This window comes from Panthera leo, chromosome C2 (genome assembly GCF_018350215.1).
Source record: "Panthera leo isolate Ple1 chromosome C2, P.leo_Ple1_pat1.1, whole genome shotgun sequence".
Lineage (NCBI taxonomy): Eukaryota > Metazoa > Chordata > Mammalia > Carnivora > Felidae > Panthera > Panthera leo.
Genome location: NC_056687.1, coordinates 81927995 through 81953161, shown reverse-complemented (window position 1 = coordinate 81953161; position 25167 = coordinate 81927995). Strand labels below are relative to the sequence as shown.

General features: G+C 38.1%; 1 protein-coding gene across 8 annotated transcripts in view; it reads left to right on the top strand.

The window, feature by feature from the left end:
- The window catches only part of MAP3K13 (mitogen-activated protein kinase kinase kinase 13), a 170754-nt gene that overhangs the window by 6396 nt on the left and 139191 nt on the right, over positions 1-25167 (top strand). For 3 of the 8 annotated variants that reach the window (XR_006193180.1, XM_042903682.1, XM_042903683.1), the window contains exon 3: positions 21057-21184. The exons of 2 other annotated variants lie outside the window; for them this stretch is intronic. The gene's annotated coding sequence lies outside the window, so the exon portion shown is untranslated. Of the gene's footprint in view, positions 1-12488; positions 12958-21056; positions 21185-25167 lie in introns of those variants that run through there. 3 more of the 8 variants (XM_042903688.1, XM_042903686.1, XM_042903684.1) reach the window with 3 other exon arrangements.

The following is a 25167-nucleotide window of genomic DNA, read 5'->3' as shown; positions in this document are numbered from 1 at the left end:
ACTACCAGATTTTCTTAATTTTTGTGTGCCTCAGTTTCTTCCTTTGTAAATTGAGGATAACACAATTATCAAATTCATAAGATTGTTGTGAGGGTTAAATAAATTAATCTACATAAAATTCTTAGAGTAGTGCCCAGCACAAAGTATAGAATCAGTATATATTAGTTGCTATTATTATTGTTAATTTTTAAAAGCTTAAAAGTTTTCTTGGAAAAAAGGCAGGTTTATAGGAGGACATAAAATAAAAAGAAACAATGAGCACTAAGGTAGTCCGTGAGATTTACTATATGTTTTTCATTAAAACCTGCAAACTGGTCTGAATTTTTCCACTGTATGGTGTTGTCTTTTCTCCCTTGTTAAATATTTTCAAACCATAATATTCCTAGTTCAGTTTCTTTCTGTACCCCACAAAAGCAACCTTATTTTATGCTGTCTCTTCCAACAAATATTTTGGCCATGCTTTCAAAGATCAAAAGCTGTTTTAGACTATCGAATACCGTGGCTAGTGATCAGAGAGATTCAGGAAATTATCATTAAGTCAGTTTATCTGACTACAGCCCCGGTTGGTTCTATAAGAAGTTTGATTTCTGCAATTTGAAGAATATTAATTAGATAAGCCAGTGAGCATATTTAGCCATTCTGTATACTATATCTCTTAAAATCTTTGTTTCCTTTTCTTTTTCTTTATTTCACTTGGGTTTTCTCTTTCTATTCTTTCAGCATGGTATCTGGTAGTCTAATTATTGGCCAAAGAGTTAAAGCTTTTCAGAACCCTTAAAAAAATTGATTAGGCTTGCTAGTAGAATTTGTGTGTGTGTGTGTGTGTGTGTGTGTGTGTGTGTTTTAAACATCAAGTACACATTTTTGAAGACCGTGGGGCCCTCCATCATTATGCATTCAAGATTTGAGTTTGAATAACTTCATCAAGACTTAGATCCTCTTCAAAAGCCTCAAGTTTCATCTGCATTAAAGCTCTTCATTGAATCCTCTTACAAAAGTAAAAGCTTACAGGGACTAAAATCCACCAAAGCATTCCATTTTATATCCTTTCCTCTGATTTCTCTTCAATTTCCTTGGCCTTTACGGTCTTTCATATTGCTTATGTTCCTTCAGATTGGAGCCAAGGAACAGTGCCTTCCAAAGGAATATATGTCCAGTGGCCATAGTTTTCATCAGTAGAGAAGCATAAACTGGGCATGATAAGTTTAGAATCAGGTCTTTTGTTGTAGCCTATAAAAACCTGAATCAACAAAAAGCAGTGAGAGTGAAGTGGTAAAAATATTTGAGGTCAGATTATATTGTCAGTGGCTTAGAGAGAAGAGCCCTTGACCTAAAAGTTAATGATGCTTATTCTCTGCCTCTTACTAGATATTTTGTAACTGGGAAAGTCACATACCCTCTCAACCTTAATTTCATCTGTAAAGTAAATCTGATAATATCTTCCCTGCCTACCTTCCAGGGTTGTTGTGAGGGTCAAATGAAATAATGTATATAAAAAGGACTTTTATATAAATGTGCAGTATGGGCATAGAGTCCTGTTACAAGTCATTCCCTCAGGTCTTGGGCCTGGGAATGTAGATGATTTAAGCACATTGAAAGTGGACATCACATCCAGGATACATACATGGGAACAAGGCTATGTTAATTTTTGTTTTCACTGAGTACTCAGAGTACTCTTGCAGGCTAATTCTAAGAAGGAAGAAAACTGTAAATTTCCCTAAAATTGTAAGTTAGCATTTATATTCCTCTAGAGCAGTTATGTGTTGTAATACATTCGTAGCTCACAGCATTTGCCTACTAAGTTGTGACCAGCATTTTTGTTAAGTGAAGGAACGTAGAGCAAAAAATTTCACCCTGCATCCCACACAGTAAGAGTACAGTAATATGTATGTGTGAATGTGTGTGTATTTGTATTTGTGTACTTCGTCATAAATAAAATGCATTTTTTTCCTATGAGTTGTAGTCGCTGATCCAGGTGTCTTATTTTAGCATTAATGCTTTTCTACCCATTTGGATTCTTAGGACACCGTTTCTTTTTTACTTCATACTACTGCTATTTGTGACAAAGGAATTGACGATTAATATCACTCTGATTTTTAGCCTAATTAATGAGATTTTTTTTCATTTCAGAGCACAAAGAAAGCCTCTAGGCCTTCTGGGTATTTTATTTAATATTCTAATACCATCAACTCTGACACATCAACTCTTAAATGTTAAAAACATTTAAGGTTGGTTCAACCTCATACTAGTAGAAAGATTGTATCAAATGTATTTTCTTTTAAAAATCTTTTGCTTTTGTCTTCTTGGCCTAATGGAAAACAAAAAGCTCCCATTTAGGTTAAAGTTGTTTGAGGACTCCAGGCAGACAGGCTATAGAGAATATAGTTAGCACGACTAGGAGTTTGATGGTCTCTAAAAGAGAAAATGTCAAGTTGTCTTTCTTTGAGTGACTAAATTTATCTTTTTTTTTTTTTTTAATTTTTTTTTTTCTTTCAACGTGTTTTATTTATTTTTGGGACACAGAGAGACAGAGCATGAACGGGGGAGGGGCAGAGAGAGAGGGAGACACAGAATCAGAAACAGGCTCCAGGCTCTGAGCCATCAGCCCAGAGCCTGACGCGGGGCTCGAACTCACGGACCGCGAGATCGTGACCTGGCTGAAGTCGGACGCTTAACCGACTGCGCCACCCAGGCGCCCCCTAAATTTATCTTTAATGACTTAAGTAAGTCACCAGTATTATTCAACTTTTCCTAAAAACAGATAATCCACTTTTTTGGTGACAGCATTGGTAGGAATAAGGTGACTTTTAAAGAACTAAGTCTTTAGTGCTATAGTGTACTGAAAATTTATATTTGGTGCCTTGGGATTATTTACTTAAGCTTTGATGGAATGCTGTAGAAAACATTGATGTTCCCTGCTTTGTAAGCATGTATAATGTAAATGTGCTTAAATCATGTATATAATTTGTGTTATATAAATCTATATAATACTAGCAACATGAATATTTATCAGAAGATTTAAGATGTAGAATCCAGCTGCTTTATTTTGCTGAACAGTCATAGCCAAGTTTCATACATCAGTGGAAACAACAAATTGCATAACTTGTGCAATTTGTGTATAACAATTGGCAGCAATGGCATATAGGCTTATTAGCATATATGATCAGCTTTTTCTTATTCCTCCTCTGCAGAAGGAATCACATCGGTATCTATATTCTCTCTGTGAAGGAGATAGGATCTATCTACACAAAAAGTCAAGAAAAGTAGGCAACCTCAGCCATTCTTGACTTTCTTCCTCAACTCTCAGGAATTTAATCCATCATATTCTGTCTTTTCTCCCTCCTAAGTGTCTTTCAAACTCTCCACATCTTTCTATTCCCACATCCACTACACTTATTTACACCTCCATTATCTTTGCCCTCACTTCTTTAATAGCTGATTGGCCTGCTGTACACACTCCTTACTCCTCTAATCTCATTGCTTTTAGAGTCATCTTTAAAAAAAATTTTTTTTTTACGTTTATTCATTTTTGAGAGAGAGGGACAGAGCACAAGCAGGGGAGGGGCAGAGAGAGAGGGAGTCACAGAATCCGAAGCAGGCTCCAGGCTCTGAGCTGTCAGCACAGAGTCGGACGCGGGGCTCGAACTCACGAACTGAGAGATCATGACCTGAGCCGAAGTCGGAGGCTCAACCGACTGAGCCGCCCAGGTGCCCCTAGAGTCATCTTCTAAAAATACAACTCTAATTTCTTTTGAGTCATCTTCAAAAAACACAACTCTAGGGGTACCTGGGTGGCTCAGTCGGTTAAGCATCTGACTTTGACTCACATCATAATCTCAAGATTTGTGGGTTCAAGCCCTGTGTTGGGCTCTGTGCCTAGGAAAATCCTAGTAAATAGTATGGATTCAGTAAATATTTGCAGACTAATGCTTCCCACAGCTACCACTCTTTTCATTTAGATATTTCAGATACTGTACATTCTTCTAATTTATGTAATTTCTTCTCTTCAGAACCTTCCAGTTGCTTCTCATCTCATTCCATTTATAAGCCAGAGTCTTTATGATGGTCTCCAGGGCCTTACCTGAGCTGCCTTTGCTCTCCCCTTATCTCTCGATCATCTGATGGTCAGCCCCAGCCATTCTGGTCTCCTAGCTGACCCTCAGAAACACAAATCTCTGTTCTGCCTTGGGAACTTGGTACTTGATATTCCCTGTGCCTGAAATGCTCTTGCCTTAGATATCTTTGTGGGTTTAATCTCTCATCTTCAGTTCCTTCACGTCACGGTTTGTCCCCTCAATAAGTCCCTCTCTGACCGTCTTATTTAAAATTGTAAACTCATCACCACCCCATGACATTTCTCTTCCCCTTCCCTGCTTTATTTTTCTCCATGGTACTTACCTCTGACTGACACACTATTCAGCATTGTTTCTCCCCAGCACCCAGAACAAGAGGCAAGTTGTAAATTTGGCTTATTAAAGAATTTAACTTGATCAGAAATGATCATTGGACTGGAATAATGAACTTTGTTCTGTGGCACAGGTCACAGACATTGGGGTCATACATAGAAACCCAGAAAACCTACTTGATTTAACAATAGGAAGTCATGAAATTACTCTTCTTTTAAAAATGTATTATTTATTTATTTTGAGAGAGAGAGAGAGAGAACACACACATGAGTCCAGGAGGGGCAGAGAGAGGGAGAGAGAATCCCAAGTAGGCTCCATGCTGTCAGTGAAGAGCCAAACTCGGGGCTTGACTATGAGATCTTGGCCTGAGCCAAAATCAAGAGCCAGATGCTTACCTGACTGAGCCACCCAGGTGCTCCCATGAAATTACTCTCCTAGAAAGAACTTGCTATCTGTATTAGGAAATTCTCCATTGGTATAAAACATGAACAGTCTATCCATAATAAAGCCTCTGCTACATCTGAGAGATGACAGTCATGGCCACCATGCTTATATTGTGTGCAGGACATTTCCAAGGTTGATTCAAACTTAGTAATGGAATAATTTTGAAAGTCCACTGTCAAAGAAACCTACCAGGACATTAATTATTCTAGTTTCTCTGACTCTAATCATAAGATAGTATGAGATTCCAGTGGTTATGGCCTCCTTCCTCTTGAGGTAGAGAATTGGCAACTTAGAAATTGATTTTTCATGGGCGCCTGGGTGGCTCAGTCGGTTAAAAGTCCGACTTCAGCTCAGGTCATGATCTCGCAGTTTGTGGGTTGGAGCCCTGTGTAGGGCTCTGCCCTGACAATGCAGAGCCTGCTTGGAATTCTGTCTCCTCCTCTCCCTGCCCCTCCCCCACTCACACTCTTTCTCTCTCAAAATAAATAAACTTAAAAAAAAAAAAAAGAAAGAGTTTTCATTCTGCAGTATATACATGTATCAAATGATTGCCCTACACTTTAACCAATGCAAGGTTATGTATGTTAATTATATCAATAAAACTTGAAAAAAAGAAATAGACTTTTATATAATTAACAATTGAATTGAGGTGAAGGATTGGGAGTAAAGCAGATGAATTAGACTTCAAGAAATCTTTCACCGATATAGTAACCAAAATGAAAGTTACCTGGTGTGTATGTGCGTGCATGTGTGTGTGTATTTGTGTGTGTGTGTGAAGTTAAATGGGACATCATAGAGTACATGCCTTTGTGTTCATGTGATGTATACTTTCCCAATTCTGTTTTGTCTTTTTGCCATTTAAAACTGAGTCTGAGAATTGTGGAGATCACTGTAGGTCAGAGATAAACAGGGGATGTGTGTGAGTGTAGACTGCAAGCCTTTCAGTTAACTGCAGTACTTTGTTAAACAAGGCTGGTATTTTGAAGCAAAAGATGAGAATATTTAGCTAGGTGGGGTTCCACTGGCAAAATGTGCTCTTATTTGACTTTTTCTTCTTTTTTACCTTTCTCCTTTCTATCTTTGACCTGGACATAAACAGTACTTTTTGAAATAAAATCTTCTGTTCTGCCCTGCTTTTCAGGATTGAAAGAGGAGAACTGAACCAACATTAGACTTAGAGAAATAATGAAAATGTGTATTTTTGAAAACTCATTTATGTTCCATGTTTCTCAAAAAAAAAAAAAAAGAATATGAGGAGACATGTTGGTACACAGTTGATAGTTGCTCATAGTACTCTCTGATTTTTTTATTTCTGCAGTATCAGTTGTAGTATTTCCTCTTCAACTTTGGATTTTTGTTTGAATTTTCTCTTTTTTAATTTTTCTTCATGAAGCTAAGACTTGTCAATTTTGTTGATCTTTTTAAAAATCAGCCTTTCATTTTGTTGATTTTTAAATTTTTTCCAAATTTTGTTTATTACTGCACTAATTTTTATTATTTCCTTCCTTCTGCTAATTGGGTTTAGTTTGTTCTTTTTCTAGTTCTTTAAGTTAGGTTATTGATTTGAGATCTTTTTTCTTCTTTATTTTTTTTAACTTTTAATCTTTCTTTATTTCTTTCTTCCTTCCTTCCTTTCTTTCTTTCTTTCTTTTTTCTTCTTAAATGTAGGCATTTACTGCTATAAGCTCCATTCTTTTTTTTTTTTTTTTTTAATTTTTTTTTTTTTTTTTTTTTTTTACGTTTATTTTTGAGACAGAGAGAGACAGAGCATGAACGGGGGAGGGTCAGAGAGAGGGAGACACAGAATCTGAAAAGGCTCCAGGCTCTGAGCAGTCAGCACAGAGCCCGACGCGGGGCTCGAACCCACGGACAGTGAGATCGTGACCTGAGCCGAAGTCGGACGCTTAGCCGACTGAGCCACCCAGGCGCCCCTTATAAGCTCCATTCTTAATACTGCTTTTGTTGCCCCCTATAAATTTTGGTATGTTGTGTTTCTGTTTTTATTTGTCTCAAAGTGTTTTCTAATTTCTTATGTGATTTTTTTTCTTTGACCGTGGTTAAGAGTGTGTTGTTTAATTTCCACATATTTGGGGATTTTCCCATTCGTTTTCTTCTGCTCTAGAATTTCTGTTTCTGTCTTTGTTGGTGTTCTCATTTTGTTCATGCATCATTTTCCTAATTTCTTTTATTTGACCATGCTCTCTTTTAGCACAGTGAACATCTTTAAGATGATTGTTTTGCATTTTTTGTCAGGTAATTCATGCACTTCCATCCCTTCAGGATCAGTTTCTGAAGATTTATTTTGTTCCCTTGACTTTGGGCCACGTTTCTGTTTTTTCAGGGAATTTTGCTGGGATTTGTGCATTTGAAAAAACAGCTACCTCTCTCGGTTCTATGGACTGGCTTCATACACAGGGAGACTTTCATCAGTCAGCCAACTAAAGATTCTGGAGACTTCTCAAACTTGGCATGGGTATGCATCTTCTCTGGGCTTGTTTGCGTGCCAGTTAGAAAGGTTCTCCAGTTGCTTTTTCAGGAGTTGGTAATCTTTTGTTCGCTCTGATGTTCATCTGTGGTATTGTAGGCTTTCTGGTGCAAGAGCTCAACTCTGTGTTCTCCCATTTCCAGTGACCCCAAGGCATCCATCCAAAGTATGCCTCAGCGTTCCAAGTCAGATGAGACAAACCAGTCTCTCAGGCAGTCTTTCGAATATTTGGAATGTTCTGTTCTTCTCATTCTGATGGAGTTGCTGTGGATTGGGTGTTTACTTCTGATCACACAGAAGTGTACCACCTTGGGGGAAGGGCTACAACAGGTGAAATGAAATGGCTTTCTTACCCATTCAATGTGGCTGTTCTTGGGTTTGAGTTTTTCCGGGGTACTACAACTTCTTAACTGGTTTTTGGAGGCCACATACAGGCCTTTTAGACCATATATTGTTAAGTTAGTGTCTCATTGGGAGAACTAGATCTGGGGCTTCCTATTTAGCCATCTTACCCTGTCAGCACAGAGCCCGATCCAGGGCTTGAACTCACACAAGATCATGACCTGAGCCAAAGTCAGATGCTTAACCGACTGAGTCACCCAGGTGCCCCACCAATAATTTTCTTGTGTGAAGCAAAAATCTTAAGTCACTGGGGAAGGGACAGGAAACTTTGTTTTTCAGGGTCCAGGCAAAGATTCATTGCTTCTGAGGGTAAGGTAGAAGCAAAAGCTTTCTGCGCTGGGAGGTACAGGAAACTCTCCACCATTAGCTGCTGCTACTACTTGTGGTTAGTATGGGGTCTGGCGTGCTGGAGGGGTTTTTGCAGTGTTCCCTTATAGATACAAGGCAGAGTTTCACTGCCACGGGGGGTTGGGGGTGTCTATACCTGAGGCATAGACGTATAGGGCCTGCCTAAGACTGAGTCCAGACCAAGAGAACGAATACACTTAACAATGAGTAACAAACAACAGCAGTCTATCTCTTCAGAAGGGGCAAGGATGCAGAGAAAGAACCCCTTCTGTGGCACAGACATGCAGTGACCACTGAAAGCTGAGTGTGGAGCAGGAACACTGAATAAAACCTGAGTATCCTGGGGTCCACACTAAGCACAAAGTAGCTGTTGCCCACTGCTGGAGGAAGAGGCACAGAAAGTAACTATAGCAACAATAAAACCAGCTCACCTACTGACTAGATTATGTCTCTTTGGAATTTCAGTTTACCTGGTTGCAGGACAGAAGAATAGGCATGCACATTTTTCCAAGAGTTACTATTCTTTTCCCTAGTTTGTATGGTTATTCTGTAGTCAGTGTGTGGCATTAAATCAAAAATTTAAAAATATATGAAATATATTTAAAATATATGTATTTTTAAGATACAAAGCAACAGACAGACCCAGCACCAGAGATGATTCATGTTGGAACTATCAGACAGGAACTTTAATTGTGACTAGTATGTTAAAGAATCTAGTGGAAAAGGCAGGACATATGCATGAACAGATGAAGAATTTTAGCAGAGAAATATAAACTATAAAAAAGGGGAAAGAAGATTCAGACACATTTTTTAAAAATGTGGTGGCCCTTCATATTTGCTGAAGTGATCTATTAAAATGTTCATTGCATCACTGTTTTATTTTTTAAATGCTTATTTATTTCTGGGAGAGAGCACATGCATGTGTGCAAGCAGGGGAGGGGCAGAGGGAGGCTGGAGACAGAGAATCCCCAGCAGGCTCCATGCTGTCAGTGCAGAGCCCAACATGGGGCTCAAACCCCTTTACCATGAGATCATGAGATCATGACCTGAGCTGAAGTCGGACGCTTAATAGACTGTGCCACCCAGATGCCCTTATTGCATCACTATTTTAAAAGAGAAAGAAAAAAAGAAATAGCCCAAACATCTATCAAGAGGAAAATGGATGAATAAACTTTGCTGGGCTATTCATTCAATGGCATAAATTCACCAGTGCATTATAGAGCTTCTTACCTCAACAGGGATCAATCTCAAAAAGGAATGTTAAGTAAAATAAGTTTCAAAAGCACCTTATACATTTTCATAAAGATGAAAAATAGTACTTTGGGGGGGTTGATAAACACTAGATTCAGAATAGTGATTAAAGTATTATGGAGGAGAATGTGAACTTGGAAGGGTACAGAGGGTATTTGAAAGTTTTTATATTTTGGAAACTATCTGACACAGTCATGAAAAACATGAGATAGTGGTGGGAAAAGGGTGAATTATTGTCAAGTTACCTGTGGAGTAGAATAGGAAAGCTCTTTAGACTCTTAGGAACTCTAGACACTGGCTCCTTTCTCTACACAGGCTCTGGATTCTAACCACGGAGGAACTACCTTGCTGAGTTTGTTAATCACTGTATAACAGTGAGTGCTGCTATGGTAATGCCCTGATTTGGGGCATGGGCCCTGGGTGAGGGGTAGGATATACTGGCATAAAATAACGTTTCTCAAATGGTGCGGTAGAGTACAGCAATTCCTAAGAGATCAAGACATAACCTACTACAGTTTACTTCCCCTCAGCATCAGTGCATCTCTGTCACTGAATTACTACCTGGCATTGTAATTATTAAATTTCTCCCTGTAGGGGCGCCTGGGTGGCTCAGTCACTTGAGCCTCCAACTCTAGCTCAGGTCATGATCTCACGGTTCATGGGTTTGAGCCCTGCATCAGGCTTGCTGCTATCAATGCAAAGCCTGTTTTGGATCCTCTGTCCCCCTTTCTCTCTGTCCTTCCCCTTACTTACACTGTCTCTTGCAAAAATAAATAAACATTTAAAAAAATAATAAAAAATACATTTCTCCTTGTCCAACTAGACGGTTAGCTCTTCAAGCACTCATTCTCAAGCACATAGTAGATGCTTAATAAATATTTGTGGAAATGAGTGCCCCTTTCCAAGAGATGCAATAAAATTAGTAAAAGATAGGCAGTTACACCTCAGTACATTAAATATGTGGCCAAATGGGATCTTTTGCATAACCGATGGCTATATTACCCTTTAGAACAATGGTTCTCAAACTTTAATATGCATCAGAATCACTCCAGAGGAGTAATTTAACAAAAATTAGGTGCGTGTGTGTGTAAACAAAAACATATTGGTAGGCCTTACCCTAGAGTTTCTGATTTAGTAGGGATGGATGGGACCTGATAGATAATTTGCATTTCTAACAAGTTCCCATGTAATGGTGATGCTGCTGGTCCAGAGACAATAAGTTGAGAATCACTGCATTAGAAAAATCCTGGGAAGGGGCGCCTGGGTGGCGCAGTCGGTTAAGCGTCCAACTTCAGCCAGGTCACGATCTCGCGGTCCGTGAGTTCGAGCCCCGCGTCGGGCTCTGGGCTGATGGCTCAGAGCCTGGAGCCTGTTTCCGATTCTGTGTCTCCCCCTCTCTCTGCCCCTCCCCCGTTCATGCTCTGTCTCTCTCTGTCCCAAAAATAAATAAAAAACGTTGAAAAAAAAAAAAAAAAAAAAAAAAAAGAAAAATCCTGGGAAAAAAACATGGAGATACATAATGAAAATAACAAAATCACATACCCTTTTTCTCCATGTATCATTCCTTTGGGAATACTTCCTAAAGAGATTTAAAAAAAACAACAACAACAAAGGAAAAGGAAAAGACAAGCAAATTATTTAAAACACAAATTTTGCTACTCTGCCCTGTTGCAAATGGGGTATTAACCACCTCTGTTTCCAGATGCTAATCTGTAAAGTGGGGATAACAGTATGTTTTTAAACTGGAAGTATCTCCCAGGGTTGTTGTAAAGATTAAATTGATTAGGTAAAGTGTTCAGAACAATGTCTGGCTTAACATACATTAGCTATTACTGTTTTTGATTAAGAAATTTCAAGACTAACCATAGAAGAAAAAAGAGGTCTGAGCAGAATACATCAATATGGGAGTCATTAGGACAAAGGAGGTCAAGAAGAGAAAGCTCTGAACAACAACAACGACAACAAAGGGCTCTGAATATACTTTCCATAATTTGTGAAAATGAAACTATATCCTAGAAGCCAAAACACTTCTTTTTACATTTAAGAGTTTACTGTTTGGTAGGTAACATCACATAAAAATCTTTGCATTGAATGGCTTATATTTTTTTATTTTCCAAAATGAAAATTACCTTATTGGAATCTTTTTGGTTATAAATATATGTGTGCCAAAATATATTAAAAATCATAAAAGGTGTTCTTAAAATCCCCTCCCTTGCCTGAGATGCGTTGTTTTTACTAATATGCTTTAAGACATCTGTCCATATTGCATTGCGTCTTTTATTTATTTTATTTTTTATTTTTATTTTGAGAAAGAAAGAGAGCATGAGTGGAGAGGAGCAGAGGGAGAGGGAGAAAGAGAGAATCTTAAGCAGGCTTCACGCCCAGTGCAGAGCCCAACCTCACAACTGTGAGATCATGACCTGAGCTGAAATTAGAGTCAGATACTTAGCCGACTGAGCCACCCAGGTGTCCCTATACTGCACCACTTTTTTTTTTTTTTTTTTTAAGTTTTATTTATTTTTGAGACAGGGAGAGACAGAGAATGAACAGGGGAGGATCAGAGAGAGGGAGACACAGAATCTGAAACAGGCTCCAGGCTCTGAGCTGTCAGCACAGAGCCCGACGCAGGGCTTGAACTCACGGACCGAGAGGTCATGACCTGAGCTGAAGTCGGCCGCTTAACCGACTGAGCCACCCAGGCGCCCCTGCACCACTTTTAAAGAAAGCATTTTGGAATGTAAAGGTTAGGAAATAATTATGAATTGTTTATGTTACATAACTAATATTTCTAAACTAATAGCAAAAGTTTTTGTTTTTTTTTTTCGTTTTTGCTAACTAGATGGGAATAGGGACGTGGAGATGGAAGGGGGAATGCTTGAGAGCATTAAATTTGATTAAGTTTTCTTTCTTCCCTGCCTCTCGCCATCACATTTTTATTCCAACTTCCTCTGAAAAATCAGGGCCACAGTTAGACATTGAATTACTATCCCATTCATTGTTCTTCCTAACTAGACGTAGGTAGGGACAGGAAACATTGTGAGCTTGGGCAAGAGGAACAATTCAATGGCTTCTAATTCTATCCTGTAACTATTGTGATGTCATACTAATGGATTAAAATTCTTTAAGAAACCTGTAATGAGAAGATTCCAGGCACTATTATAAAATGGTAGAGAAATAGTCTAGGGACAATGTTCAAATGCAGTGATTCCTCTCCTGAACTTTCCCTGATAGTCTTTCCCCATTCACTCTACCCTTCATCTCGACTTCTGAGACACTGACAAGTTCTATAGAAACTCAGATTGTGAAATGTTTCATTTTTATCTATCCTGAACCAATTTTTGACAGCAGGATAGATGACTGGGCTAAAATCCTAGGCAACATTTAATGTACTTTCATCTTCTGAAAATGAGGGAGAGAAGAGCCAAGGGTGAAACTAAGAGGTGTGGGGAAAATTTTTGTTGGGGAAGTCTTTTGTTTCTGTTCTAAATCATCCCCACTGTTACTTATGACCCTATTGATTATTGGTGGTTTCGAGTTAGTTTCATAATTGCCACACACTGGAAAAGGCAGCGTGTCCAAAGCCTTACACAATAAATCTGAGATAACTCCCTCTCAGTGAAAGTAAGTATTTTAAGAAATTCCAAAATAAAGCAAAATAAAAATGACTTATATTATCTAGATTTTAAGATAGTTATTCTACTTGTATAACTAATGTTTACTAGTTAACAGGAATTAATTCTTGGCTCAGATTCTCATTTCAGCCTGAAATGTTCAGTGTTTGACATGCTTAAAAACTGGTCTGTCTTAGATAACTTGAAGCTGTATCAAGGGCAATTTTCTTGAACAGGGTAAATATGTGAAGGTTTTCTATGTGTAACTGGCTCTATAAATATATAACGCCAAACACGTTTAAGTGATCTTTTCTTAAATAGCATAAGGAGAAAAAGAAGCCTTTCATTTTGTGTAAAGTTTATTGATTCATCTGTTATATAACGTCCAGGTTGAAGGTGCAGAGACAGATACCACTTGGCATACCATTCGAATGTATCATGTGAAAGTAGTTTCTATTTGAAATTTCCAAACAGATACTCCAGAACTGACGGGGAATTCCAGCAAGGTCATTCACCCATTAAACTTTAAAGGAAAAAAAAAAAAAAACAAAGAGAAAAAAATTGGCTTTGTGTAAACATTAACCTATCTGCTGCTAGTTGTTTTTTTTTTTTTTTAAGGGAGAGTTCAAACTGGATTTCTTTTATATTTCAAATAAAAAATAATAAATTTAATTAATTTGGAGGTTAAGTGTATCTATTGGAGGTTAAGTGCTTATATCACTTTTATATTGGCAAAATATCCACTGCTTAGAAAAATGGCTTTTCACTGTCTAGTCCTTAAAATAAAAGGAGTCAGAGGACAGACAGAATTCTTAAAATGTTTTCATTGTGCTTTCCTTGGGAGTCATATCAGTTGAAACAGACCCAGTTCTTGCTCTTGAAGCTTTATAAACCTGCCCTTAAATGACATTGACAAACAGACAGGCATTTGACTAAGCAAACATTTGCTGGATATACATGATGAATTAAAGTATTGTGATTCTGTAAATGTCTTTTGTGTGGTCTAAATACACAATGAAATGTTGACTGTTTAGAAAATAGCAAGAGGAGTTATTCATCCACAGGCTGGCAGTTTATTCGGTCCTGATTCTTTAAATCCATATTTTAGTTAATGTTAAAATTTGTGTATATGGTGCCTCATAAAATGATAGCATATTAAATTTTGTTTTAATTTTAATTACTGTCTAGCTTTCAAATCTCTTATTGTTGCACTCATGTGTGAGTCTGTAGGGCCTTTGTGAAAGATTCAGGGCCTGACCTGCAGTGTTCTGTAGAATTTCATGCTTTCTGTTCCCTACCATTCCATGTACTTCATACTATTACAGGGACAGCACATGCATTCACTATCTACTTTTGGACAAAGTAGGGCTCTTATAAAATATGCTTATTAAATATTGAGTAGATACACAATGTTTATAAAATATCTGTAGGGTTTATCGAATAACTATGTAGAAAACATATTACATTTCCCTATAGCCCAGTTTTAAAAAAGCTCTGTTACCTTTACCTCCAATATACCGTATATATTCCTCTCTTCTCCCAAACTTCTCTTGCTCCCTCAGAGGTAACTAAAGTTCTGAATTTTTTTTTTGTTAATTTTCTTTTTTCAGTGGTTTTTATCACGCACTGTGTACCCCCAAATGGTATATTGATTAGTTTAACATGTTTTGGAACTTCATAAAAATGGAATCCTATCATGCGTGTTTTTCTGGGAATTTTTTTTTTTTTACTCAGAATTATATTTTTGTATTTATCTGTGTCAATGCACATAGCTATTGCTCATTAGTTTTCACTGCTGTATAATATTGCATTGTACAAGTACTCCAGAATTTATTAGCAGATGAATTGATCAATAGACATTTGAGATGCACCAGTTTTTAGATACTACAAACATTGTTCCTATATATACATATATTCCTGTATACGTATCTGGTATACATGTGCAAGAACTTCTCTGTCAATGTTTCTCAACCTTTTGCATGTCATGGCACACATAGGAAATGATAGGTAGTGTTTGTTTCACATGCTGCCTTAAAAGAACAAAGCCGTGTCTCTGGCCTGGGAGCTTCTGCTTGGCTGGAGAGCTGAGGAGAGCCATATCTGGGCACACCTGTAACCTGTTTGTTGCCTACCTGGGCACCATGGCACGGCAGTTGAGAAGCTCTGCTTGGGGGTGTGCCTGAGAGTTGAATTGCTGGTTGTAGAAACATGCTTCATTTCTTTCAGGAAATACCAAATTGCATGGTGGTGTTAATAATTCCACTTACCTGACATTCAAAGTGCATGTATTCAATTCACATCCATGAATATATATTTAAGACGAAAAGGGAATCATTGAGAATTCTACCAATCTCATGATTATGAAGGTCAGGTGGGAAAAGAAAATAATGTATTGTTTATTCCCTAGGTTACCAATTCATATTTGCTTTCTCGAAATATGATAATGTCAAAATTCCTTTAAAATGAGACCGCAGAGAGTTATAGGCCATGGGTGGTGTTAAGAAGTGATAACGCGCCCCCATAGTTGTTAGTTGTTTTTAATCATGAGAGCCAACAGCCTGGGCTGAATGAAATACTTGTGAGAGCTGTCATTCTATATTCTAGGTTTAGCGTTGCATTAGCTTTTTTTTTTTTTTTTCTTAGCCTTGAAATGTAAGGGAGTGTATATAAGATGGAATATGAGAGGTGTTTGCTATATAGCTTTTAGTTTAAAAACCCAAACACTTAGAAAAGAAGCTGGTTTATTTTAACCATTCTTAAAGTTGATTTTCTTTTAAACAGTAAAAATCTCTTAAGTATCAGAATTGCACTAGGATAAGAAATGATGATAATTTCTCCATTCACATGACATCAGAGTAGACCATTGATTTTACAAAAATCACTAACCCTAGATAGTTTTTCCATGACATTTTCTTTTTTTTTTAATGTTCATTTTTGAGAGAGAGAGAGAGAGGGAGAAAGGTAGAGAGAGAGGGAGACACAGAATCTGAAGTAGGCTCCAGGCTCTGAGCTGTCAGCACAGAGCTTGACACAGGGCTTGAACTCACGAACCATGAGATCACGACCTGAACCCAAATCAAGTTAAATGTTTAACTGACTGAGCCACCCATAAAGTTATTTTTTAAGTTCTAGGTATCCTGAATTTCAGTAGAAAGGGTACATTTCAGTATAGCTGGCCATTACATCAGTGCTTCTCAGATCTCTGCCCAAGAACCCCTTTAAAGAAGCAGAGAATGAATTTGTAGCCCTAGAATTTGGAAGGGGACCTCCTATAAGACATTCTATGCTTGAAATTTCAGGATTTGTCTTCAGAGCTCATGCATAGTTTGCATTCCTCTGTTTCAATATATTTTCTTCCAAACAAAATTGATGTTGCATACAGATCTATTTTGTGGTTTCAAGTATCTCAGTTTGAGAAGCATGATAATAGATGGGATCTCATTTCCCAAAGGCCTTTAAATTAGAAGTGCTTTCTTGTAAGAAAATTTTGACTTCTGTAATTTGGGTAATTTGGGTTCCATTTAGGCTTTACTGAAGGTGAAAAAGTTCTCTTGAGTGACCTCCTTTGCCATCAGCTATTTCTCTTGTTAACTGTCTTATGGACTTTTGTCTACCCTCATTTTTTGAACAGTGCATTTGATGGAACCCTTCTTCTTTAATCTTTCTTTTATCTTGGTTTCCAGGAAATTGCCATGTCCTACTTATTTTCTATCCCCTTTGACCATTCCTTCCCTGTCTCCTTTGCTACTCCTCTCTCCCCCTAATTGTGTTTCTGTCCCATGGCTCAGTTTTCGCTTCTTCGTCCTCAGTCTCTGTCATCTTTCTCAGCTACCCCAGTTCTGTGCCCTTACCAGGACTGTCACCCTGTAATGTCCAAATGCCTTTTGGACAATTGAGCTTGGACATTTTAGGGTCACTTCTTACTTGGCATTTATAAACTTATTCATATCCCCAGTGCCTTGCATAGAGCCTGGCATGAGGGTACCAGCAAATACTTATGAATGGATGAATGAATGAATGAATGAATGAACTTCATTCCCTTTTAAATAAGCTTCCTCCTCTCAGTTCCATCTTTTGTCACCGGCATCACTGATCTTATCTCTGCTTTCTGCTATTGCAAGTATTTTGTTGATTTTTTTTCTTTTGAAATGAATCTCATCTCCACATTAGCTCGTTTCATTGTATTTTCATAACTATTACCCTAATGCACCTCATGTCAAGATTACTCCCAGTTTCCCATCTGGCCTCTTTGATTCTAATCCCTCTTCTCTCCAAGCCATTGCCCCTGCAACTGCCCTAATAAGTGTTTAATATTTATTTATTGGTTTATGAAATTTTTTATTTTTGAGATAATTTTAGGTTTATAAAAAGTTGCAAAAATGGTATCTTCACTCAGTTTCTCCTGATGTTAACACCTCTCATAACTTTGGCTTGTTTGGCTTTGGCTTAATTTCAAAATTAAGAAATTAACATTGGTGCATGACAACTAAAATCCAGACTGTAAGTTTTCACCAGACTTTTTCCTACTGTACTTTTTCTTTTATTTTAGAGAAAGAGGGAGACAGTAAGGGAGAGGGGAAGAGAGAGAGAGAGAGAGAGAGAGAGAGAGAGAGTGAGAATCTTAAGCAGGCTCCATGCTCAGCACAGAGCCCGATGCAGGGCTCAATCCCATGACCCTGGAATCTTGATCTGAGCCAAAATCAAGAGTTGGACTGCTCAACTGACTGAGCCACCCAGGCACCCCACTACTATACTTTTTTCTATTCCAGAATACAACATTGCTATTTAGCACACCTATCAATTTTTAAATAGGTAATATCAACTTTGGTGAGAATTCAAAACAGACAAAAGGATATAGAAGTTTCCTTCATACCTCTGAACTATAACTATCCTGTCTCTTCCTTAAAGACGACCCATTGTTTCTGGTTTCTTGGATATTCTTCCTAAGAGATTCTCTGAATACATAACTCATATACATACACACACATACTCTTTCATACATACACAAATAGTTGCATTCAAAATATGCTGGTCTATCTTTTTTAAAATTTGTTATAGTTTCATTATTTTAATCAATAACACAAAGTTGCTTTTTTTTTTTAAATTCTAGTGTCTTATTGGATATCTGTACTGTAATTTGATTTGCCAGTTCCCTACTGATTGACCCCTTTTACCTTTGCAAACAATTCTCTCTGTTGAATATCCACCAACATACATCATTTTACATGTGTATGTTTTTAGTTACTACTAGGTAAAAGGGAATGCACATTCATAATTTGATTGCCAATTTGCATTTTAGAGTTTCCACCATTTTATCCTCTATTATTTCCCTATAGCCTCACCAAAATTGTGTCTTATGAGACTTTGAATTTTGCCAATTTGATAGGTTAAAATATAGCTTAAAATTATGTCATTGTACCTTCAATTTATATTTCTCTTATTAAAAATGAGGTGGAGTGTCTTTACATGTATTTAAGAGCCATTTACATTTTCTTCTGTGAACTCTTCATATACTTTCCCATTTTTCAATTAGGCTATTAAAGCACTACTGTTATTATTTCATTTTCTTGCTTTAAAATCCTTTAATTCTTGGGGCATCTGGGTGGCTCAGTCGGTTGAGCACCTGGCTTTTGATTTCAGCTCAGGTCATGATCTCGAGGTCTGTGGAATTGAGCACCCCCTCCCCACTGATGCTGTCAGCATGCAGCCTGCTTAGGATTCTCTCTTTCCCTCTCTCTGCCCCTCCCCTACTTGGGCACACACGCTCATGCTCTCTCTCTCAAAAATAAACTTTAAAAAATAATCTTTTACTTCTTTCTATTTTCTCCTGTGTTAAGTTGAAGTCCTAGTCCCCCTTTTAAGACTACATCATATGTTTCAACCCCAGTTCACACTACCTTCCAATAACCACTATCGCTCTAACCAGCTGGGTTTTTATACTCTCCCAAGGGTGCCCTGTGCTCATTCCTTCCACCATGCCTTCTTTCATAGTGTTTCCCCTATCCCCCTCTCCATTCACATATCCTCTTTTGAGACAGAATTAGTTGTCACTTCCTTCAATTGGATAAACTTTCTTTTAATTTCAAGTAGACTTCTAGAAAGAATAATTAACTGATAGTTTGTAAACTTTTTTTTTAAGTTTGTTTGCTTATTTATTTATTTAATTATTGGGAAAGAAAGAGAAAGACAGTGCCAGTTGGGGAGGGGCAGAGAGGGAGGGAGAGAGAGAAACCCAAGCAGGCACTGCTTTGTCAGCATAGAGTCCAAGGCAGGGCTCAATCTCTCAAACCATGAGATCATGATCTGAACCAAGATCAAGAGTCAGACACTTAACTGACTGAACCATCCAGGCACCCTGATAGTTTGTAAACTCTTAACAAAGAAAATGATAATCATTGAGACAGCACCAAACTATTAAAAAACAAAAACTGCTCATATCAACCTAACCACATCTCCATTTCCAGTATGCTGTGGACACATCTTTATTTATTAAGGCATTTTATTCTCTTGATATGTGTGAGAAATTAAAAAAAAAAGTAAGCTGTATGAGAGTAGGTGGTTTGTAGCTGATCAAACTTGTGTACCCAAAGAAGTTTCCTTTTTTATGTTTATGTATATATTGTGTGAGAGTGAGTGTGCATTGGGGAAAGACAGAGAGAGAGGGAGAGAGAGAATCCCAAGCAGGCTCCATGCTGTTAGCTCAGAGCCTGATGTGGGGCTTGATCTCACCAACCATGAGATCATAACCTGAGCTAAAGTCAAGGGTAGGATGCTTAACCAACTGAGCATCCAGGCGCCTCCCAAAGAGTTTTGTTTCATGATCAGTGTCAAACTGAAGATCTCTAATAACAAAAATTTGTCCTCCATTTCAGAACTCTGTTTTTGATCTTGATTGGTCAATGTTTATTTACTAATAACTTGATGGATACATGAGAATTAAGTAAATGCAGTTAGGCTTAAAAAGGTACTTCCTATGACAGTACAGAGGCATGATTAAACATAATCTTAATCGTTGGGAAGGATGGGCTAAAACAAATAAGGTGAAATTTCAATTGAACATAAAGCTCTGCATTTCATCTCCAAAATTAGTTGAAAGAAAGAATGAGGGTAGAGTCAGGCACCTGGTGTGATAAGGAGTCCACCAAGTGTGGCATCAGAATAAGGAACTTAGTAGTTCCACAATTAGTTTTTTCTTTATCAGACTTCATTTGGAGTATACTATTCAGTTTTGGTATTAAATTTTCAAAGGAAATTAATTTTGAAATTAAAGTACCTGTATTATGTTTCTATTGCGGTCGTGATGAATTATCACAAACTTAGCGGACTAAAGCAATGCATGTTTATTATCTTACAGTTCTGTAGGTGAGAAATCCAACACAAAGGGGTGCCTGGGTGGCTTCGTTAGCCCCCTGACTCTTGATCTTGGCTCAGGTCATGATCTCACCGTTCATGGGATCTAGCCCCGAGGTGGGCTCTGCCCTAGAAAGGTGGAATCTGCTTGGGATTTTCTCTCTCTCTCTGCCCCTCCCCCACTTGCACACGTGTTCTCTCTCAAAATAAATAAACATTAGGAAAAAAAAATCCAACACGGATCTCAATAGGCTAAAACTGTGGTATCATCAGGGCTGCATCTCTTTCTGGAGGATCTAGAAGAGAATCTGTTTTCCTGCCTTTTCTAGCTTCTAGTGGTTCCCTTCCTTCCCCTTCAAAGCCAGCAGAAGCAAGTCCAGTCCTCACTGACCACAGCTGAGAAAGGCTCACTGCTTTTAAAGGATTCGTGTGGTCAGATTGGCCCCATCTGGATGATCTCCCCCATCTAAAAGTCCTTAACCTTAACCACATTGCCAAAGTCCCTTGTGCCATGTAAAGTAACATATTCACAGCTTCTGGTGATAAGAGAATGGACATCTTTGTGGGGGACCATTATTCTGCCTACCACAGTTCTAACTGCAGAAGATCACCAGGATAGAGAAGGGGCTAATTGGATAGAGAAGCAGACTAAGAAGAATTGAAGATGATCCCCAAATATGTTGCCTAGGAGAGAATGAGATAATGTTTATAAAGTGATTAGTGCAGTAAGTACATAATAAATGGTTTCTGCTTCAACAGCTAATGCTACAAATTACAGAAATACAGTAGCTCAGAAGAGAAAGAAGCTTGGGGATGTGGAAGAAGATGAAGCAGCATAACATTTTATCTTGCCAAGAACAGAATTCGGGATCCACTTTTACTCTTAGGTAAGCAGGTGGTTTCAATGTCAGAAAGAACTAAGTTTAACAAGAACTCTGCATTATTCCCCTAACTAGTGAAAGAGAGGGAATGAAGGTGGGGGAGAAGCAACTTTCTGGTCTCTTTTTTTCCATGATTGCACAATGTATAGATTCTAAGGACAAGAGAAAACTTTTATTAAAAGAAAACACGGCTTTTGAAGCTCAGAGGAACGACTACATTAGTTTTTCCCCCAGGAACATATGGGAAAGGAACGTCCTCAGAAACCAAAGCCCAACTATCAGAGATTAAGAGATTTTTCAGGCTCACCTTATGATCTTCCTTGCGTTTGTCTCTTTAAACACGTTGAACTCGACTTTAAAGAAGCTGCTGATAAATAGTGGTCAAGCAGTAGTTAAATTAACAAACCCTCCCACCTCGCTCCACTGGGTGGTAGCTTCCAAGGCCACAGTAAACGTGTATCAGTGTGAACCTGATCCAGAAACAGCCAGGAAGGGAACAAAGTTTAGTCTGTGAGGAAATAGGTGGCTGCCGGTAGTTTCATGCTGTCTGTCCAGATTTCACTTTGCTGTGTGGTGTAAGTAATTTTTTTTAAAAATACATTCCAATGTAGAAAGATGGTGGGAATAATTTCCATCTTAGATTAAAATAAGGTCTTGCCTGGTGTAAATCTTGTGTAACTACACTTAGTTAAAAGAAAGCTTCAGCATTTTAAAAAATGAAGAGGAACACCATGAAATTTTTCAGCAGGTGTTCTGCTAAAACGGGTCCTGCTTGCATAAGATGGCTTTTAATGTCTTGTCTTTGGCTGAGTGAAGATGTTTGCGGCCAGAAAATAATACCTAGAAATAATCTTAGGTAGTGCTTAGATTTCTCCCCTGTGCTCTTTCCAGCGGCTTTTCCTTTAGTTCAGGTTCATGTTACAAGTTTATGTTAGCAAATATTTAATAGTCTTTCAGATAAACTGGGGGTTTTGTGATCCAAAGAAATGAAATGAATGAAAATAAAGTAGAACTTAATACAATGTAATAAGCTGTTGAGAGCCTAGATTTAAGAACAGTATAAAGTGTTTTCAAAGGGGAGGGACTTGGTGAAATAGAGGGAAATGGCAAGCAGCTTTAGGAATTTCATGCAACTTTGTAGAAATCTGTTTTAAGATTTTGACATGCATACTAATTTCCCAGTCTAAATTCCCAGTACAATAAAATTTCATATATTAAATTGAAATTGTTGTATTTCAGCTGTTGCAGTTCAACGTTGATAAAGATTCCAGGAACTATACACATCGTTACACAAACATTGACTTTATTGAGTGCGGCTCTAAGAATGTTAAGTTTGCATTTGGTGTTGGAGAAGTTGATATTTTCTTTTTCTGTTTTGCCACATGTATTTTAAAAAAAACACTCCTGGTACAGGACAATTTTATGACTTTTAATATAGAAACAAAGTTTGATGTCATTAATATATAAAAGTTATAAATGCCACCTGTTAGCCAGTAGCCTTTCAAATCAATCAAGGAGTGCTGAGGATACACATTGTTTATGTAGAAGTAAGTACACAAGGTTTCCCCTTTCCTCTGTCTTTATCTCAGATCTCAGGGACATCCAGTCTGTTTCTCTAGACTGCCTCATATTTCTGCAGGACTGAGCGGAAGCCCAGATGATGGTAATTGGCCCCAACTGACCATGGGTGGAATAGAAGCCCAAGACACACTGTCCTAAGCAGGTTCTAGGACTGTAATAAAGTGAAACATTTACTCACCCTTTAGCTTGCTGAATCTCCATGATTCTTGGTTCCTGAGCTGATTCATTCCTCCCACTCAATAGCCTCTCCTGGGCCAGGTTACTTATAGTTGTTGGTTGTTGGTGGGCAGTGGTGGAAAGGTCTTAGGAAGGGAGTCAGCATGGCAGGTGGCTCTATTGCCAGGGAAGAAGCTCTTTCAATCTTTTAACAACCTGGAAGGCCATACAAGGGTGTACCAGCTGAATCGTAAGACCATTTTGGATATTTTTTCATTTGTTTTTCTATTTTTAATTGACATTTTTATAGTTAGGGTTCTGTCTAAGCCTGAGGTCTGGTTGGAAGCCTCTTTGGTGCTAGGAAAGGACACAAGGCCACAGATGAAACTTTGGTTCACTGCTGAACCACAGGATGGTGATGTTCTCTTCATCCCCAGGTGTCTGCTAAGTCATGCCCCCCTCCCTTCATGGGAGCTGAGTAGGAAGGGTGCCCTTTTTCTTTTTTTTTAAATTCCAATGTACTTAATGTACAGTGTTATATTAGTTTGACTTGTACAATATAGTGATTCAACAATTCTATACATTACTCAGTTCTCATCATGCTAAGTGTACTCTTAATTTCCTTCACCTATTTCACCCATCCCCCCCCCCCCCCCATACTGCTCTGTTTGATCTCCATAGTTAAGAGACTGGCTTTTGGTTTGTCTACCTTTTCTTTGTATATTTGTTTCTTTTTTTTTAGAGAGAGAGCTCACAAGCAGGGGAGAGAGGGGCAGAAGGAGAGAGAGAGAGAGAGAAAGAGAGAGAGAGAGAGAGAGAGAGAGAGAGAGAGAATCCCAAGCAGGCTCTGTTGGAGCCCTGATGTTGGAGCCCCAATGTGGGGGTTGATCCATGCTGGACCCTGGGATCATGAATCTGAGCTGAAATCAAGAGTCAGACGCTCAACCAAATGAGCCAACCAGGAGGTCCTGTTTTGTTTCTTACATTCCACATATGTGTGAAATCATATGGTATTTCTCTTTCTGACTGGCTTATTTCACTTAGCATTATACTTTCTAGATCCATCCATACACACACACACACCACATCTTCTTTATTCATCTATTAATGGACACTTGGGCTGCTTCTATAATTTGACTGTTGTAAATTATGCTGCAATAAACATAGGGGTGCATGTAACCCTTTGAATTAGTGTTTTTGTATTCTTTGTGTAAATACCCAGTAGTGCAATTGCTGGAGCATATGGTAACTCTATTTTTTTTTTTTAATTAAAAACTTTTTAGTTAATTTATTTTGAGAGAGACAGCACAGCAAGGGAGGGGCAGAGAGAAGGAGAGACAGAATCCCAAGCAGGCTCTGCGATGTAAGCACAGAGCCTCATGGGGGGCTTGAACTCACAAACCTTGAGATCATGACCTGAGCTGAGATCAAGAGTCAGACACTTAACTGACTGAGCCACTCAGGCGCCCCAAGGTAGCTCTATTTTTAATGAGGAACCTCCATACTGTCTTACACTGTAGCTACACCAGTTTGTATTGCCACCCACAATGCACGAGGGTTCCTTTTTCTCTACATCCTCACCAGTACTTGTTGTTTCTTGAGTTTTTTATTTTAGCCATTCTGACAGGTGCGAGGTGATATCTCATTGGGCTTTTGATTTGCATTTCCCTGATGATGAGTCATGTTGAGCATTTTTTTATGTCTGTTGGCCATCTGTATGTCTTCTTTGGAGAAATACCTGTTCGTGTCTTCTGCCCATATTTTAATTGAATTTTTTTTTTTTTTTTGGTGTTGACTTGTATAAGTCCTTCATATATTTTGCATACTGACCTTTAATTGGATATGTCATTTGCAAATATCTTCTCCCATTCAGTAAGTTGTCTTTTAGTTTTGTTGATTATTTCCTTTGCTGTACAGAAGCTTTTTATTTTGATGTCTCAGTTGTTTATTTTTGCTTTTGTTTATCTTTCTTCAGGAGACATATCTTTGGTCTGAAAAATGCATGTTATGACTTAAATCTTTTTGCATTTTTTGAGACTTGTTTTGTGGCCTAATATGTGATCTGTTCTGGAGAATGTTCTGTGTACACTTGAAAAGAATGTGTATTCTGCTTTGTTGTTATGGCCAATGTCAGAAAAATTACTGCCTTGGCTCTCTTTAGGATTTTTATGGTTTCAGGCCTCCATTTAGGTCTTTGATCCACTTTGAGTTTATTTTTGTGTATGGTGTAAAAAAGTGGTCCAGTTTCATTC